Below are 19255 nucleotides of genomic sequence, written 5' to 3' on the forward strand. Positions count from 1 at the left end.
TAAACCATTTGTCGTCACGCTAAAGCATTTGAGGTCACGCTAAACCATTTCACTTTACGGTAAGGAGATTGATTCGATACTAAACTATTGCGGCCTACGATTAACCATTTGCCGATAACTTAAGCCATTTCACACTACTCTGAACCGTTTGTGTCAATTCACTAAAGTACAGTTAACTGAACCGTTTCTCATTTCGACACTGAACCATTTCAGTTAACACTTGGCCACTCGTGTTTTTCTTGAATCAGTTCAACAAGGTTGGCTACACAGCTCCTGAATTGTATAAACATCTTTGTTGGAATATTTCATTTCACCAAAGGCGACTTGTCCATTTGTATTTTGAATAAATCTCTTAAGATAGGATCAAGCGTTCTCCAAAAGACAATTAGACTAATTACCAACCAATTATATTTTTGTAATTTTGGCGGTGACGGCCGCCCATAGGTGTAAATTAGAAATCCTACAGCTAAACTTTTGAGAATATAACTTACTATCGAGGAAAAAAATTATGACCCAAGATGAAGAAGACTCGATAGAAATGAATAGGTTGATGTATCGACACAAGGCGAGGGTGAGAAGAAGAACCAAAGTCACGAATGAAGGAGCAAACATGAGCTGATATAGAATTGCCTTGTGACCGGGGAACTGTAGAACATTCCGAAAAGCAACAACTGAGCCAGCGGTGAAAATACACAGCGAAGCCAGCCACACTAATGTTAGCTATTCTGAAAAAGGCAAAGCGGCATTTTATTGCACTGATATGCGGTGGATTGGACCCTGATGCAAGCAACATCACGAATCATGTTCGGAAGTGCCCTAACTAGTTGCCATAGCAGCAACAAACTGAAGACCACTGGATAGCAGGAATTTCGTTGTCTTGGCCAGATTAGTATTATTTTGGCCGATTTCCGTATCTGTGGCTGATTTATTTCGGGGCAGGCTGTCATGATGGTAACGCCAAAACCACCTGTGGAAGAAAAAATATAAGATAAATTGAGAGGTTGCTTGAGTCAATTTTTGTGGGGCATCTGCCGTTGGCCTTTCAGGAACCCTACCCCATCATAGTCTATTCTGTGGCTAATTATCGACCCCGTCTTAGTCACTTTTGGTAATACCCGCTGGTAACGACATTCTAACTGCGAACTTTCCGTCATTTAATCCCTACTTTCTTAGACTTGTCTTACCCCCGAAATTTCGAAAATGTGCGACCCCATCATTGTAATTAACTCTGTTAAAAATGCTATAGTCAATAGTCAGTTCGGTCGTTATCGTGACCTATAACTAGGAAGCACACCCCACGGGGTGGTCATACATGCAGCTGTGCCTCTGCTACGATCTACATACAGCCGGAATACACAGTGAATGTTCTTGTAGTAAAGTAACTGAAGCTTAAAGCGAACCTCGTAAGTAGTCTTCATTAACATCCTGAGTAATTTCATTGTCAGCTGTTTCAACGTCCACAAATTGGAACTTCAGTTGAAATCCTCTCCATAGCCACTAAAGATGTGAAGAAATGTTTGCTACTAAATTTCTGTCTTAACGCTATCATACAAAAAGATGACTACAACAGGTAGCAGTAGCCATCAACTCAACTTAGCCTGAATTACATTTAATATATATGCTCTCGAAAAATGGGGTTAAAAACAGAAAAAAGCAGCATTAGGGTCTCAATGCGTGACTTTTGTCACGAAGCATCTCCATTCCTACGAGTTCTCACTTGGTCTCGATATCGAGTCACGCACTCCTTAAAAACAGACATTCTAAAGCAGGTATTTATTTTACGAAACTCTTTTCAACTCGCATTTACTTTTGTTTTTCACAAGTTTCTTTGCGGAACTTTATTGTTTCTTGCTTAATGGAGTGACAGACTGTCACGCGCTAACCACGATGGTCGGTTGCTATGTAAATTCCTCCCGTTGCTATCTTAGAGGTCACGTGATGACGCGTTCACGGCTTGAGCTGATTTAAGGCGTCAAGCTAAAGGGCTTTTTTCAGTCGTTTATTTTACATTGGATAAAGCTTACCAACCTTCTTTTTTCCATATTGAATGACTATGGCCTTTCACTTATGGCAGAAGAAAGAAAAAATCAGGTTTTTCGAATGACTTCTCCACGAAACGGCTCGTCTAAGATAGGTACGCTACCGGCTAGCAACGGGTTTACAGAAGCCAATACGTCAACACAACCGCTGTGATTTATGTATTTCTAGAGTCCTGGTACTGAGAGAACAAGTTTTTACTTAGGGGGCTCCACTGTTAAGACAAACGCAGAACAAAAACGAAGAAAATACACCCAAAATACCTGTCCTCCTCCCTGAAAAGCATAATTTTGACCGTTTAGTTACCGAGCGTGCCATAAATCGAAAGTTGAAAGTGGACTTTGGTGTTAATGGCGTCGTTTTCGCCGATTTCTTCGGAGGAATCCAGGTAAGAAAATGTCCTGTAAACTCGATTTTCTCCGTTGATCAGTTTAGGCCGCCATCTTGAATTTCCTCAGGCTCAATGTCGAGTGTTTTATTTCATCTGTAGCCCTGAAGGAGACCGTAAATGTTGCGGGAAAAGCCGAAAATGCAGCAAAGGGAAAGGCCATGTGGGCAAATGTGATTCGAAACAACAAGTAAATCGTTTCTGGGAAACATCGCCCATTTTTAATATTCATAAGGAGCGCCAAACGCTCCAAGACAACTTTCGCCATCTTCAAGTCCAAGAAGATGCTTTATCCAAGAAGAAGCAAGATATCTTGGCTTTACAAAGGGAGACAGATTCTCTAGTGGAGGAATCAGGTTAGTTTCCTACTTGTAAGTGGGTTAGTTGCGGCAAGATAAACGGAATTGATTATTATTTATTCATTTATTTGCCGTTTTGGAACTGTCATTATTTTGATGATGATTCCCTATCCTTGTTTATTGAAAGAGCACTGCAAAAATCAAAAGGAGAGAAAGAGACACTAGACAAAGAAATAAGTGAAGCAGAGGAGACACTGAGAGAACTAAAGGAGGCATATGAGAAAGTGAAAAAGCTGTTGGAGCAGAAGGATTATTCCCGAAGGCGAAGGAGTGCTGCTAGCACATCATATGAAATGATTAATGATTATAAGTCGAGCACTAGATATAGGAGAAGGGAAGAAACTAAAAACATTTTAGAATTTATTCATGGGGGTTTTGAAGCTTCATTGTATGGGGCATGGGATTTTTTGGCTGCCAATGCAAGTAATGAAACCATGACCAAATTAATGAGTAGTTATAAGAGGGGCCGATTTCTTCAGGGTATTTTTGAGAGAGCCATTAATGATTTTCAGAAGTCAGAAGAAGTACTGAAACAGTCTGTGGCACTTAAATATCAGAGTTATTTGTCAAGAAGAAAGTATAATCGTGTCTGTAAAACACAAAGTTCATTTTTTAATGCTGAAAAAGAAGTCTGGCTGCCACGTAACATTAAATGTCTTGGAGTTGACTTAAGGTTACCCAAGCTCAGCTTCTCAGATGACAATGTTGACAAGTTTGTGAAAAGTTTAGACATTGGTCATGTCACACAGATCCCAGGGGTATCAGGTGTTTCTCGCACAGTCACTGGCCTGGTGTTTATGATTATTGATTTGCACTTGAGAGTTCTCCATCTTTCTCGTAAACTTGTCTGGTTCAATGAAAATGAAAATCATTTTATTTTTCAGTTCTCAGATGATGGAGCTCCTGAAACAAATGAGCTGACAATGTCAATAGGAAGTATGGTGTGCTGGAACTTTGGAGATCAGGTACGAAGTAGGGACTTCCAGTACCTCCTCCACAGTGTAAGTGTAAAAGAGAAAGATCAAATAATGCATGACCTCTGGAAGCAGCACACTGAAGAGATGAAAATGTTGGAAGGTAATGTTTTGACTGTTTGTGATAAGGAGTGCACTGTTGAATTTCAGCCAGGAGCAGACATGTCCTGGCAGAACTGGGCTGCCAATGAACTCAACCAGGCAGCTACATATCCTTCCCCATATGCAAATGTTCATAAAGGAAACATAAACACTATGGGGGGTAGTATTGGAGTGGGTAAAGATGACACCTGGAAGCCTTACACTATGGAAATGAGAACCTCTAATACTAAGAAGGTAAACAATTTTATCACCTCTCTTGCCCCAAACCTTTCAGAAAAAAATAAAAATTCCAGAAAGTTGCATTTTATGGCTGAAAATGGCATCCCACAGTTAGGTCTACCAAGGATTGGGCATTTTGCAGACAAGTTAAGGCCAGAACCCATGCACTGTGAGATCAATGCCTGGCAGCATTATATTGATCTCCTATATTTAGAAGCAGTAAGAAGAGGAAAGTTTGATCCTTTTGTTTCTGCCCTGGCAGCACCTATAGGGAATAGAGGTGGAGATGTTAAGGAGGGACAACCCCAAAAGACTCTTTTGAGGGTTTCTGATATAGACAGTGTTGGGGAGCGTGCCAGAAAGCAGGAAATGTTGCAGAAATCAGAGGAGGACCTAAAACAATACCTGCAGAAGACAGGTTTTCCTCATGTAAGGCATGCAACAGGTGAGGGGGGGTGTGGACTGGGATACTTGGCTTCAAGAGTAAAAGAACATTTTAGTGATGAAACTAACAGGTATAACAAATTACCAGTTAGGCTTATTGGCAATCAAGCTATTGCATTGGCTCGATATTACTACCGTTTAGTTGACACTTTAGAAAATGAAGATGAAACAGAGGCACAAACAATCCAACGACTGGCTCTTAGCAAGATAGGTGAGTATCTGAGGAATGCTGGGGGGCTTTTAAATAGATTAGAGACCAATTCTGCTCAGGTTGCAGAACTGAAAGAAATGTGTAGTATGTATTTTAACCTGATGTCTTTGTTTTTTTCATCCAGTGTTAATGTCACAACATGGACAATTGGATATGCCATTCCCTATCATGCAAATTTGCTGTTTACAAGGTATGGGGTGGGCTATGGCATTGTCTCTTTGCAGGCTAAAGAGGCCAAACATTCTGGGGTGAAGGAAGATTTGACCTTAACTAACCGGTCAAATGTAAGTATTGCCACTGGTAAATGGTGGCAAGTAATGCGAAGTAATTATGTTCGCTCATTTTACCTCCCAGAACATCAACCAATGCCATCTTCTTATACCTCACACTACCAATCACGTTCTCCACCACACTGTTTCCAATCAAATGTTTGTAATTGTGGTAGAAATAAAGAAAACGATTTGCTCAGTTGTTAAGTTTGTTTCTCTAGTATTAACTTTGTGACTTGTGCAAGCAGCAGAGGTCTGACAGAATCTGTGTTGTGTGCACTAAAACCTGTTGTCTGTAAACAGTGCAATACTCGCTTTGCTGATAACCTGTCATTTATTGTCTCATTTAAAGTTCTGCAATGCCACTGAGGTAAGAAAGGTAGCTATCCAGCCAACTTTGATGACAGTGCCTAGTTTAAAGGAAGCTTTACGAATTAGAGGATTAAGCACTGCAGGTACTAAGGAAATTCTAATTAAGCACCTTGAAGGTGCATTGGCTGGGGAGGGGTAGTTGAATTATTTTTTAATCAACAGTTTAAATCTCTCAAAATATTTGATTTTCAAGTTATTTTTCTTGGCCAAGTTGGTGCACAATAAGGCATACTTGTTATGAGAATGATAACTAGGCTCTCAACAAATTCTGTGTACCAGTAATGTGAGTAATATACCTACTTCATATGAAAAATATATTTAAATTGGTGCAAAGTTTTTTAAATTAGCTATGTTTGTCAGAGAGGTTAAACCTGTCCAAATGCAAAAGTACTGTTGTCACTGATATCACTTGGTATGCACTGATATATTACATTTAAAACTTTATAAACCCATTATTTTTTTTACTAACTTGCATTTTAGAGGCAGGGTTTCTGCTCTAATGAATTTATGGAATTTTGTACTTAAAGTTTGGCCACTTAAGCCTTTACATGCCAACAATAGCATGAATATTCTCTATACTGTTCTCAATATATTTTACAAGGTGTTGACAAGGAGAATTTCCTAAATAATCAAGAGCTTCATTAGTTAATAATTATTTCCCTCATTCTTGTGACCTTGTTTAATTTGGGGTTAATATTGTAAGAAGAAATTAGATTCTAGACATTGTAAGGGGTCAAAGGGTCAATAACTAGTGACCCAGCATTTTGCTTATGTGGACAAAATACATTTGTTTTATTAATGGATTTGTCTCAAATAAAAGGTAAACGAAGTTGCAGCTTGATAGTTTTAAAAGTAAGATGAAGTATACACAGATAAATGAAATTTGTATCTAAAAGGAGTAATTCTGTATACTGATAGATAATTTCATAAATGAGTCAGACATCATTGTTAGTCAAATAATAAGAAAGCTTTCAGCTATTATGTTTAGGTAAAACCATAATTCTATTTATTCACTCCAATGTATTACAGTCTACAAGATACGAAGATTAAATTTTAAAATATCTGCTTGTATTAAAAACATGTTTCCTTTAGAACTTTGTTTCAGATTACATTCAAGGTTGTCATTCTTTTGATGTATGAAGTTTCGTGACAAGGTCTAACAAAACATTAGCAAGTCCTACTGTTAATTAACTGTCAAGCTAGATATTGTTCAAATTCAATAGCTTTTGCAAATTGGAGTCCTTTGCAAATCCTTCTCGATCATAGCGCTGCACGCAAAATGTGGTTACTACCCTTTGTTGTTTTGTTGAATAAACCATTTGCAGCGGCGTAGTTGGTGTTACAACAACAATTGATTTGCCGCTGTAACTTTGAAGCACGCGAACATCCTCGGGGATTTTCTCGAAGTGCCGCTTCTTGAGAAAATTCTCTCCTTTAAATCTCGCGGGAGACCAAATTTTTTCTGCAGTGTCGAGCCTTTGGAAAGTTAGCGTTATTCTCTTACCATTCTTGGTTGTGTCCGCGCTTCCACCGTAGCCTTGTACTAAAACCCAGATATGTTTAAAGACTTGAAATGGCATAAAGAGAGTTATGGGCGCCATAAGTCCGGTCATTCTAGAGCGAGCGAGCTTCGCATTAATAGAGAGCGCGATCTCCTTTAGGAAGCAATCCACCAAGGGACCTACAAGCTCCAACTTGTTGCCTGTGAGCTCTTCCAACACGGGATCAAGGTCTCTCATCCCGTAATTAGGTTTATTTCTGCGAAACGAACCCTCCTCAACCATTCTTTCTCCGCAGAGAACTTCATCTCTACGGAGTTGGTATTCCAAAACCGGTCTCCTCTCTCTGTTTCATCCTCCATGCCGAAGAGCCTTAAACAGAGTTTGTTTGATGTGCTCGCGCTGTTATTATTTGCCGCCATTTTTTAATAGGCCTTTACTTTTCGTGCCAACTGCCGCTGATGATTTCTGCGCCAGCGCGCATCAGAGTTGCGGGAGGAAAACCCATGGCAACTGACCATCGTGAACGTAGACACCACTATTATAAAATATTCACTAACATACAACTAGCGGCGTGTTGATTTGGTGTTGCACTCAGGCGGAAATTATTTGGCTGCGTTTAAAAAGACTAATCTTTCGCCGTTTAGAACAGACTGATGGAAATGTAGACTCCCCATTAGCAAAGAAATTTTAGATTAGATTAAAAAAATTCCAATTTTCGTGCGTGGGAATCGATGACTCACGCCTGAGATTCTCCTGATTGACACGAACACTCATGGTGCCACTTGGAGTTAGGCGCTTTTCAAGTTGAAAGCCGTTCACTGCAACGATTTTGCACAATAAATATGTGCATGGAGGATGCGCAAAACCTTTGAGTCAAACTCACCTTTTACTTGTTTAAACACTAAATTATTTGCGTTTGAACGTGTACATAACAAAAAGAGCAAGCAAATAAAAATTTAATGAGTCTCAGTAATAAAAATGAAATGAAATTGGTATATTAGGATTTAAACCCGTTTATATGTTAAGGGAAACATATAAGAAGTAACTAACAATTTCATTTGAAACACAAAAAAACACGAATATTATGTCATGTGCTTTTTTAACCAGAGAGATGGGGAACGGGCTATTTACAATTCGTTAGAGCCATTTTCTCGGTCGTTCGCATAGATAGAAAGTAATAGAATTCCTAATGGTGCATTTCGATTGCGTGTCTTGAAACCAAAGCCAAAGTTAATACATCGGCCAATCAGAGGAGAGGAAATTATCTCAAAGAACAGATACGAATTCAAAGTAAAACCAAGTAAAACTGCAAAGGTCGTGGAAACACGCGAGGGTAAGAGTCGCAATTGGGTTTAGCGTTGCAACTGATTTGTTCCGAAGGGAGCGAGAGTTTAAATTTCCTGGACCAATCACAGAGCGTGGTGAAGCAAATTTCCGATTACTTTCGATACTCAATCGAAAATTGCGCCAAATGGGATGAGAGGCCGTCACTCTTACCAATCTATACACTCTCTGTTTTACTGCTCTATCATCCATGTTATCACTGCAAAGGTGCTTGGTTAGAGAGAATATTCTTATCATCAATGAAAAGTTTCTGCCAAAAGAAACTCGTCATTTTGAATCTAAAAGTGGTTGTACCAAAGCCACGCAGGAGATCATTTATCATTTCAAAATATTCTGAGTGTTGTGCTCCCATAGACCGATGCACCTAATGAACTTGAACAGTAAGTTCTAAAATGGTGGCAAGCAGGTTCATTAGAGAGATGGCAAATAACACCAGCACGGAAAGTTTTGAGAACACAAAGATATAACTGGGATATTTACGCTTCAAAAAATTCAACTGCGTATAATTCAAAAAGCCAACAAATAAAGTTCTAAGAATGTAGTTAAAAGCCAAAGCCATCAATATCATCCAGGAATTGATGGATTTGGCAGATATAGCTGGTTTGATGTATCTGGTCAAGGATACAAACAAAAGAATCATCAGAGTCCAACAGGAGGGAAGAAATTTCAGCTGATGTAGGATGGCTTTGTATCCAAGAAAATCTGGAACTTTCTGCAGTGCCAAGATGATGATGATTGTGAAAACAGAGAGTGTAGCAAGCCATGTTACTACCAGTTCTTCGGAATATGGAAACACTGCGCCGTTCTCACAAAAATAGACAGTGGAATTGTCTTTGAAACAATTTACACTACGAATCATGTACACACATGGGCCACCAACATTCCATAGTAACAGCAAGGCAAAGCCTACAGCCCACAGTTTGATGGATCTTTTGTTTTGCCTGTCTACGTTTTGGAAGAGGTAGGTAATAGCTTGAGCGGTACAGGAGTGATGCATGCTCGTCTATGTCCACGCGGGTTGTCATTGTAAAATCTTCCATAAATATTCGTTCAATCACTTCGTTGTTGAAACACAAGACACTGATCTCTCCTTAAAAACTGTTGATCCTTTGATCAGTACTAAGGGATAAAAAAGAGTCTAAGCAGAACTTTTTAGATGTTTCGCTTCATAGTAAATGGAAATGTTGTTTTGATAGGGCGCGTATTATATTCAGCACACAATTATTAAGAAGCACTTAACAACAACGATTCACTGCTGTGTAGTTTAGGAATTTTTCATAACAGTAAGCCGTGAAGATTACAACACCATCGTACTGAATAAAAAAATTATGAAGTAAGAGGGCTCTGAACTTTGAGGGAGCAAAGGTGCTGAAAGTTTATTGTGTAAGAGTTCTCTGTGTTAAACTGAGAAAAAAATAAAAATAATCAGCTAAAGCGAATTCCTACCTGGTCCGGTAAATAGGGCAGTCATAGCTGGGCCAGTTATTTTGCTAGAAAAACTAATCCTAATGTCCCAAACAAACTTATCATTTTAAAGGACGAAGACAGACGAGCAGCGAAACAACACAAGAAGCACAATATGAGTTCTGTGCGGAAGCTAGAAATGGTTTTCAATTTTTTAAATGCCGTTTCAGGGTACGGAACTGAACACTCAAATCATATGATTGCTTTCTAAATATTAAGTCATTATTTTAGAGAGCAAAGCCAAGGTTATTTCGTCTTTATTAGGAACATTCAGCAGTCATTGCACTTACAAGTGTGTTTCAGAAAATTCAAAAGGCTTCATTAAAATCAAAAATAATTACCTCGATATTACTCCAATGTTGTGTGTTTAAGCGAAAATCTCCAGGTCTCTGCATTTTTGTTGAAACTTTTGCAAGGGTCTGCTTAGGATCATGCTTATGACCACAAGTACTACGTTAGCAATGACCGAAAAATCAGAATGATCAGTAATCGTCCGTTGTACCTTTGCGGCTTACACCAGTCATTGCCAAGATTTGTCTCACAAAATGCGTCCCTGTTTCATGAATATAATTTCAATTGCTGACGCATTGAGAAATGAGAAATTTAAGGGACTAAAATAGCGTCCACGTTAATCATCTGACAGCAGACTAGTAGTTCAGTGAGCTGAGCTTAAAGAAAATCAATTTTGATTTCAATGCGTTCATTCGCCGTTTAGCAAATTCATAAATCTATTCAGCTGATGTCTAAAAATCTTCATTTAAGGTTTAACAGTCAAACTGTGGAATTGAACTGTCAAATAGAAATAGAAGTCAAGCTATCACACGAACGAAAACGGATTTGAAGAGAATTTTGGCAGCTCGTTGAGCCCGTTAAGAGCGTCATGTGGAAGAAAATGTTTAAACGGTTAGTGTTTTAAGTACGTGGTATCTCTGGTTTGTTGTGTTTCATTTCTTCAAAAAAAAAAAATAATGCAGAGTCTCAAGTTGACATTAGCTTTCTTATGCAAATATGATACCACTATTAGGATTGGAACCGTTTAAAATGAAGAAAAAAAGAAACAGTTTACTGATCTTAGCTGAACGTCACGTTAAAAGTGAAAGTAGGTTACTGGCACATGTCCAATCCAGTGGCACGAATTCCTTGGTATATAGGAAGGTCTTAAGCGCAGTTATTCTTCCGCGATTATTCCACCTTTGTGATAGCATAGTTCTACTGAGGATGAGGATGGAGATTTACAACTGTGTAATTGTGTTTTGTTGGAGGTATTGCTTAGTGTATTGATTTCTTTGTATGATTGGCAAAATGGGATTAAAATTTATTATCTAAAGGAAACGTGAATCGAATTTACATTATTCAGAATTAATAATGATGTTCGTGAATGATTTTGTTTCAGAAATATTTCCCGCCCTTAAGAGTTTGAAATTTAAAGCCTTAATCAACTCGCCATCTCTGTGTCTTCACGTCAAAACGAGTCACGACTGCGCTGGAAAATGCTGCGTTTTCTTTGAACGACGCAAAGGTTTTCATCGAGTATTTAATGAACCTTAGAGAAAGACACAAAGCATGGAAAATTTCGATGTATGTATTCTGTTATGCCGATCAAGGTTACTTAGGGGTAAATATTGTTGTATAGAGCTGTATAGTAATGTAAACTGCAGTGGCGAGAAGTATAATGCTATCTAGGGGTAGATATTGTTGTATAGCGTTGTATCGTGATGTAGAGTGCAGAAGAGTGAAGTATAGTGGTATCTAGGGGTACATATTGTTGTATAGCGCTGTATAGTGATGTAAACTGCAGAAGAGAGAAGTATAGTACTATTTAAGGGTACATGTTGTTTTATAGCGCTGTATTGTGATGTAAATTATGAAAGAGGGAAGTATAGTGCTATGTAGGGGTACTTGTTGCTTTTTATGATCCATCAAATATTTTTGCTCGCGCGCAATTGGTGTAAACGCAGCAAGTGACTTAACATCCCCAAGCTAATACTGGGTGATATCCAAGAATATCACGCAAGCGATATTCCCCAATTCGCAAACCTTACGTCTACCTCGATAAGTCTTCGTTTCAAATTTAATTCAATTCAGTGAGCTGTTCATAAAGATTCTTTCACGAGCGTTGCAAAATAACTGAAAATATGTTCGGATATTTGTCTTTGGACATTGTCCCTCGAAGCTCACAGTTTTGGCATCTTGGAATAGATAATGTCCGCGGACAAATATCCACAATTATTTTCGTGCCAAATTGGAGCAATAGTTTATAGAGCGCTGTATGGTGGAAAAAATTCAGTAGAGGGAAGCATAGTACTATTTAGGGGTTCATATTGTTGTGATGCGCTGCACAAATACTTCATTTTACGGATTTACAGTGCTACTCAGGGGTATAATGTTATATTGTGCTGTACAATTTTAAAAGTTGCAATAAAGGGATGTAAAGTGCTATTTAGGGGAGGAGGAGAGGGGCATATAGGCGTACGTATTCGAGGAGTTTGTTCTACAACGTAAGGAGACATGGAGTCCAATAATCGACGGAACGTGTTTGCTCCTAATGAATCTCTCGGGCTGTTATCGACTACCTCTTAGGCAGCATTACAATAACTTAACCTTTCTTGATTATTGTCTTGTCAAATACTTTCTCAAGGTCCTCTCTGCGTCTACATCCAAGATGACGGCTACCGACTCGGAGAAGTCTGTGGATTGGCCTGCTGCCATCTTGGACTCGCGATGTAGGTGGACCCTGGGCGAGAGTTTTATCCATTCCCAATCAGATGATAGAAGAAGCCTTAATTTGGACATTGAAGGACTCGTTTCCAACAAAATACATCGACTATGTCACAGAGACTTGGAGGGAGCTCTTTCGTTTTATAGCTGCTACTGTGATGAGAGGACCGAGGAGAGCAAACACTGGCAAGTGAGATTTAAAATTGAGACCCCCTGTGGACTGGGAATGAGTGGAAAGGAAAACTAAGATTTTACTAGACATGATGCTAAGAGGACACCATCCTAAAGTGAACAAAATAAGCATAATAACAACTACTCTGGGGAAGTAAGGAGGTATATGAGTTGTTAGAGACCCGACGTTGCGCGAGGATTGAGACGAATGAAAACTAAAACAGACAAGGAGATAGTCGCGTCTAATGAAGCGCGTAGAAGAATAAAGTTGAGGGCGATGAAAGAAGTGCGCGTAAAAATGGGAATAAAGGAAAAGTACGATGAAAAAGAGGGAAGGAACAAAAGGAAGGAGAAAAAAGAGATGCACAAATGTGAAAAGGTGTAAAAAGGTAAAAAGGGCGCACACAGGTAACAGTAAGAACACGTCCGTCGGCATTCAAAATCGTGTGACAATATGGAGAACGGTAGACAGTGAAAGAGACACAATCGAAGAGTCGACCAGCGTTTGATAAGTGGGTGGGGGCTTGAAACATGGAATGTCAGTACACTGTCAGCTGCAAAGATTGTCAACTTGGCGCGCGCGAGTCAAAACAAGCACTGAAGTCCCCGTAGGATCTGTTCTCCCTGCATCTCACGCGAATCCTTCGAATACGGAGACAGACAATGAAAACAAACCCAGTTTTTGTAGTTTATACACTCTCTATTTCTCTTACACAAAAAAGTAAAAAAAAGTACAATACAAACTGCATTAAATTGTTCAAGGCATTAATTGAAGTACGCGCTAAACGGAGGCACTAAAATGAACCCATTTATTCCCAAGATTGATCATAACTTAAATTCTCCTCACAAAATTAATGCACCGACAAACATGGTGTCAATAAGAATAAGAGAAAATCTAAACTAGCCGATTACTTTTCACTAGAAACGTTATGTTTCATCGAATTCTCAGAATGAAGCAACAAAGAAACACATTCTTATCAGTTGGGAGAATTTTTCTTCACAACTTGGGAGTTAATGAGTTAATGAATAAAAACCAAGGTAAATGAACAAATAGCTTCAACTTTAAATACAAATAGCATCAAAACAATTCACACCAAATACACTGACATTATAAAGAATGTTTAGTGAAAATTGTCCCAGCTTGTTTTTAAAATCCTACGTTACATCATATTCAACCATGTGCAAGGTTAACTATTACATTTTATGCCAGCATATACCAATGGTAGTTATGAAAATCTGTCAAAAATTAACATTGATTTTACAACAATTTCTTTTAAAACAGCTGTGATAGAGTATACCTTAAACTTTTGACCACATAACGGGTTCTAATTACAAAGCGTGCTCTGAATACCTAAGTATAAATTCTTAAATCTAAGAAAGATATCATCAGACATCTCCAAATTATGCTAAAGTAAATTTAAAGCCATGAAAAAAATTTGAACAGGAAATTTTCAAAAAATGCAAGTTTTATCCTAAAGCCCTGAACCTTTTTAACTACGGCCTAGATTTACATTTATTCATGAATATTTTCACCAAAATAATTCCCATTGAGGACTACATGGCTTACTTCAAGTGTTTCCCTAATTTATTGGCGTAAATATTTTCCTAATGAAAACAACAAATTCCATGTCCCCTACATTAAAGGTCACAGCAATGGAAACTTCAGTTAAAGTAAACTCTGCTTCGCTATTTCCTTGTTTAGATCACATCGACAATTTGTCTCTGTCGTTGTTCTCTAAAGCAAACTGATGAGTGTTGGATAAAACGGGCTAAAATTGATCAAACTCGTTTGATTGAAAGCAGGCCGCTGTAGCCAGCTCTTTGACTTGTTGTAGGCCTTTTTCCAGAGAAATTTCAATTTTTGTTTCAACATTTGTAAGAGTCATATTAGAAAAGTCAAGCGGGCGGAAAACAACTGTAGGCCGGGCCCACGGGACTAGAGGCTGGCCACACCCCTGAGAGTAGGTCTAATGTCTCTAACATATGGTTAGTAAATTCAACAACATCATCTCTGGTGATTACTTCTTCAAATTAAGCTTAGAATGGCAATCTTGGCACTGATGGAATTAGATTGAAAAAAAGTTGAAAATGATAATCAACTTTTTTGTAAAGATAATTGCAAATTGCAACAAAGTAATTTATGACGTAGAAAAACCATTAAGATCAATTCACATATGGCTGCGAATTTTGCAAATCATATTTTTGAAAATAAAATTTCGCCACCTTTTGCAAATGACAAGCTGTTTCTTTGCTTATCAAAAGCTTAGAGTATCAACGTAATTAAAACCCGGTGGACAAGCTCTTGGTTGTGTACAAGAAAAAAAAACCTTTTAATTATTTTACACATAACTGATTGCAATAAAGGAACAGATCCGAGTGTCATTTTGGCGAAACGAAAACCTCGTAGTCGCCTTTAACAACTTCAGGCATTAACAGCAGAAGCCTTGTTGCATCTTGTTCTCTTCGCAAGCATCTAAATTTGTAAAGGTAAAAAAATAGCAATTCCACTGAACAAAATATTCTGAAATAGTCTGTTTTATTTCTTCACCAAAGTAAAGTCACACATCTCAAGTTCCATTTAACAAAAAAAGTGAAAAGTAATGAAAAATAGCCAAAAAGCGCCAAAATAGAGAAGCATTTAAACCTTCCAAGTTCCTGCGTCATTCATTTTGAGATGAAATAAAAAGTTTTCATTTATGTGATTTCATATTCAAATTTTCTCTTTCCTTTGCCATGAAGTCAAGAGTGACGTCATCTCCAATCAGCAAAAAGGGCGCCCAGTGTTTGATGTCGCAGAACTTGTCTGATTCTCTGAGGCTTTTCATGGCCAGGTTCAGTGACTCGCTTGCTGGTTTACCTCCTGCAAGTTGTTGATAAAAGTGTTTCATGAACTCAAGAGTAGCCTCGTCATCAATCGCCCACAGGGACACCACAATAGACCGAGCACCAGCCCCCATAAAAGCGCGCGCAATGCCAACCACACCTTCAGCCTTGATCTCGCCCCGGCCGCTGTGGCAGCAACTAAGCACAACAAGTTTGGCCCGAAGTTGAGCATTTAACACATCTCCAATTGTTAAAATGTAATCCTCCTCCGTTGGCACAGTAGATATTCGGTCTGGGTCAGTTGTAAGAGCAATTTCGCCAGTTTCCATACATCCGTGTGCCGCAAAGTGAACTAGGGAAACGGAACTGAGTCTCTTCAACACCTCACGTTTCGTGGCCTGACTGCCAGTGATTGGCGTGATATTCAGAATTTTTCCGATCATTTCTACTTCTTTTTTAGCATACTGAAGCTGCTCCAAGACTTTCTTTCCCTCGCTGTTAGTAACCTCGGATACCCACGGATCTCCTACAAGTAACGCACCACTGCTTTTGTGATAATCATCTGGGCAATCTGCAATGAGTCCAAGACTTGCTAACAATGGAGCGACTCGGATTGTGAACGATTCACACAGGTATTTAGAATTACCATCCTTCAATGCAGCGTAAGGAGCGATCCACAGGGGTCCATCAGGAATAATGAGTAGCTCATCCCCTTCAATCAAGTCAGCCACCGGTTTCATAACGATATCATACAAAGTGCTCAAGCATCCGTCTTGTTGGATGTGAGGTTGAGGCTTGGCTTCTTTGGTTTTCTCATCCACTTTCGAACGGCCCTCCCTCAAAGCATCTAAAGATCGATTCTCGCATCTCACATTAGAACGAACACCAAGTTGTGTATAGACACCGAGCATGAACGCCTCAAAGGACAGGCTAGATCCACTATTCTCTGAAACAAAACCTTTGAGTTTACTTTGTCTTAACTGAACTTGTTTTCCTTCGGACACAACCCAAAGATGGACTGCCTGAAAGACATGGTCCACTGCCTGAAAGACAGTGTTTGATGGAACGTTTTTTAAAACTGCGCAATCTTCATCTTCTCCCTTGTGGTGACTTGTTCCACCACAAAAACTGGATTCCATGAGGTCGGTCAGAGCTTGAGCTCGTCCTTTCTCAGCAACAAATAAGGCTTCATCTACATTACCTTGTTCTACGAGACATCTCCACAAACCCGTATACGCCACTTGATGCTGATTTCGAAAATTCACTTTCCACTCATCTTTAGATAATAGAAGTACTATCAAGGAATTGAATAAGTTTATGCTAGCTTGGTAATGTTCAACGGCTTTTGGCAGTCCACCTTGCAACTCAAAAACCCATCCTAATGAATAGTAGGCCGTTGCCTCAGAGGATTTGTCTCCTACTTCTTTAGCTATTTTAAGATCTAGGTTGTAGTACTCTATGGCTTTTTTGAAATCACCCAGACTGCCATAGGCATTGCCAAGATTGCCATAAGCACCACCCTCCCCATGCTTGTCTCCTACTTCTTTAGCTATTTTAAGAATTAGGTTGTAGTACTCTATGGCTTTTTTGAAATCACCCAGACTTAAATAAGCATTGCCAAGATTGCCATAAGCAACACCCTCCCCATGCTTGTCTCCTACTTCTTTAGCTATTTTAAGATGTAGGTTGTTGTACTCTATGGCTTTTTTGAAATCACCAAGACTGCCATAAGCATTGCCAAGATTGCCATAAGCACCACCCTCCCCATGCTTGTCTCCTACTTTTTTTCAGAGAGATCATCTACCCAAGTAAGATGTATAAACTGGATAAAATTTAGTCTTCTAACCCTTTAACTCCCGTGAGTGACCAAAAGAGAATTTCTCCTTACAATAGCAATACAATATCAATCAGATAAGTGTTGAGAGTAAAAAAGATATATCAATTTAAAAATAGTTAGTTGATGCAATACTGACTTCTCTGTACTAACATTACAAGAATTGTATGGTTGACAGTAAGGATAATTACAAATTTGGTCTAGGAAATTAAAGGGTTATGTAAACTAATCTACCAGTTATTGGCATGGATAGTAGAACTAAGTCAAATTGGCTAAAAGGAGTAATTTCATTAATAAGTCATGAGGTAATAACTTCTCCTATGTTTTTAATCACACACACTTAAAGTATATGAGCTGACAAGTTACCATCATAATTAATACCCTTCTTTGTATTTTCTCCCTTAAAACATCAAAGTATGGAAACTTTTTACATTATACCCACGGTTAAAAATGAAAGATTCCTTCAAAGGATACAGCTAGTCCCTTATCACACCAAGTGATTGCTTCTTCAAATCTCTTCAATTCAACACAAGCAGTGACTCCTGTAGGCAACAACACAAAGAAGCATACTATTACTGTAGCTCATTTCTAAGAAGAGAACCTGAAACCATTGAAATCATTACAGACCAGAAGAAAAAAAGAATAAACAGGCCCTATTAGGTTTCAGTTAGATTTATTTAGCTTTACAGACAACTGAAACTTCTAAGAACACTTAAATTGGGATCAACAACTCCCACAAAAACACTAAAAGTTAGGTAAGTCCTGATCCTTCTTTTTAAAACAGCTAGATAGTGACTTCAGAGCGTGTCCACGAGAGCACCGGGCTACATGCCATCTCACCGATTTCAATGAAACTTTGTCAGTTTAAAGGGTCTACCCCAAAACTCCAAAAAAAAAAGACTGATTTCTGTTTTGGTAAAATGTATGAAGCTCTCACTGCGATGGTATTTAACCGATTACTTTGAAGATTTGCACACTTATTTTTACATCCTTAATTAATGGCCGCCGCGAGTATCAGTCAGTTTGATGGACGGCTTGTCAATCAACAGAGGCAAATATACGATAGTGTTTTTAGACTTTTCGATTCATCTAAATATTTGACAACTTTGAGGTCAAATATCACCCGTTGCCAGAAAGCTACAACACTAATCTTAATTACCCTTTATAACCCATCATTTCATCTCTGAAAATCCTCAAAAAAATATATGGGTACTATCGTATTTTTGTCTTCGATACATTTTAAAATCTGCGACTGTGACAAGTTTCTCTCAACTACACCTGTCACGCAATTCTTGCTCTAGGCGGTCACTTGACAAAATAAACCTACATTTTTTAGCTCTTTATGCAAGATGATTGGTCAAGAAAGATGAAAAATGTGAAAAACTTTCGAGATAATTTGTAGGAATGGAAAATTTCACGTTTAGAGAGATGCATGTTGACGGAAAATCAATGGGAAAATCGTAGCGTTTCTTTCTTCAGTCGTTTATTACTTTGAAGATTTGCTAAAATCAGGACATAGGGCTCTTGTACAGAGCAAAAAATTCATTAGCCTATACTTTGATCGTCTATTATCATTATCGCACAGTTTACAATAAGGAAACTGTAACATGAGAGGAGATTTTAAGGTCACATGTCGCCTGCTTGTTGACGTACAAGTTCCGAGTGTAACAACTTCGGCTTTTCCATACCGCGAATGACGGGAAACTCTGCCGCCCGTATTTGTTAGGAATTATAATAAAGTTCGCATATAACGCGCGCTGTCATTGGTTGAAAGAGCGTGCTCTATGAGAGTATAGAGCATAGAGCTGAGCTAGAGCTGTCACGCCATCTGCCAATTGTACTATGTTCGACCTTTTCCGGGACTTCTCTTCAGCTTTTTTCCGATTATTGGAATTTCGAAACTGAAGCGAGCCGGCAAGTAGCAACAGAAGAATCAAACAAAGGTTTGTAAACATACCAGGCGCCGTAATTTACGTTATTAAAACGTGAACAGATACGAAAATCCTCATAGGAAAAACAACATA

At 38.7% G+C, this 19255-nt stretch overlaps 3 pseudogenes; 1 reads left to right on the forward strand and 2 right to left on the reverse strand.

Moving 5' to 3' along the window:
• Window positions 1–3028: 3028 nt before the first annotated feature.
• LOC149038173 (uncharacterized) lies at window positions 3029–6141 on the forward strand (annotated as a pseudogene).
• Window positions 6142–6180: 39 nt separating this feature from the next.
• Window positions 6181–7372, reverse strand: LOC149038174 (uncharacterized; annotated as a pseudogene).
• A 1045-nt stretch (window positions 7373–8417) lies between these two features.
• On the reverse strand, window positions 8418–9273 carry LOC149038175 (uncharacterized; annotated as a pseudogene).
• Between the last annotated feature and the right edge of the window lie 9982 nt (window positions 9274–19255).

The sequence above is a fragment of the Pocillopora damicornis genome, chromosome 11 (assembly GCF_964200805.1).
Source record: "Pocillopora damicornis chromosome 11, jaPocDami1.2, whole genome shotgun sequence".
NCBI classification, from domain to species: domain Eukaryota; kingdom Metazoa; phylum Cnidaria; class Anthozoa; order Scleractinia; family Pocilloporidae; genus Pocillopora; species Pocillopora damicornis.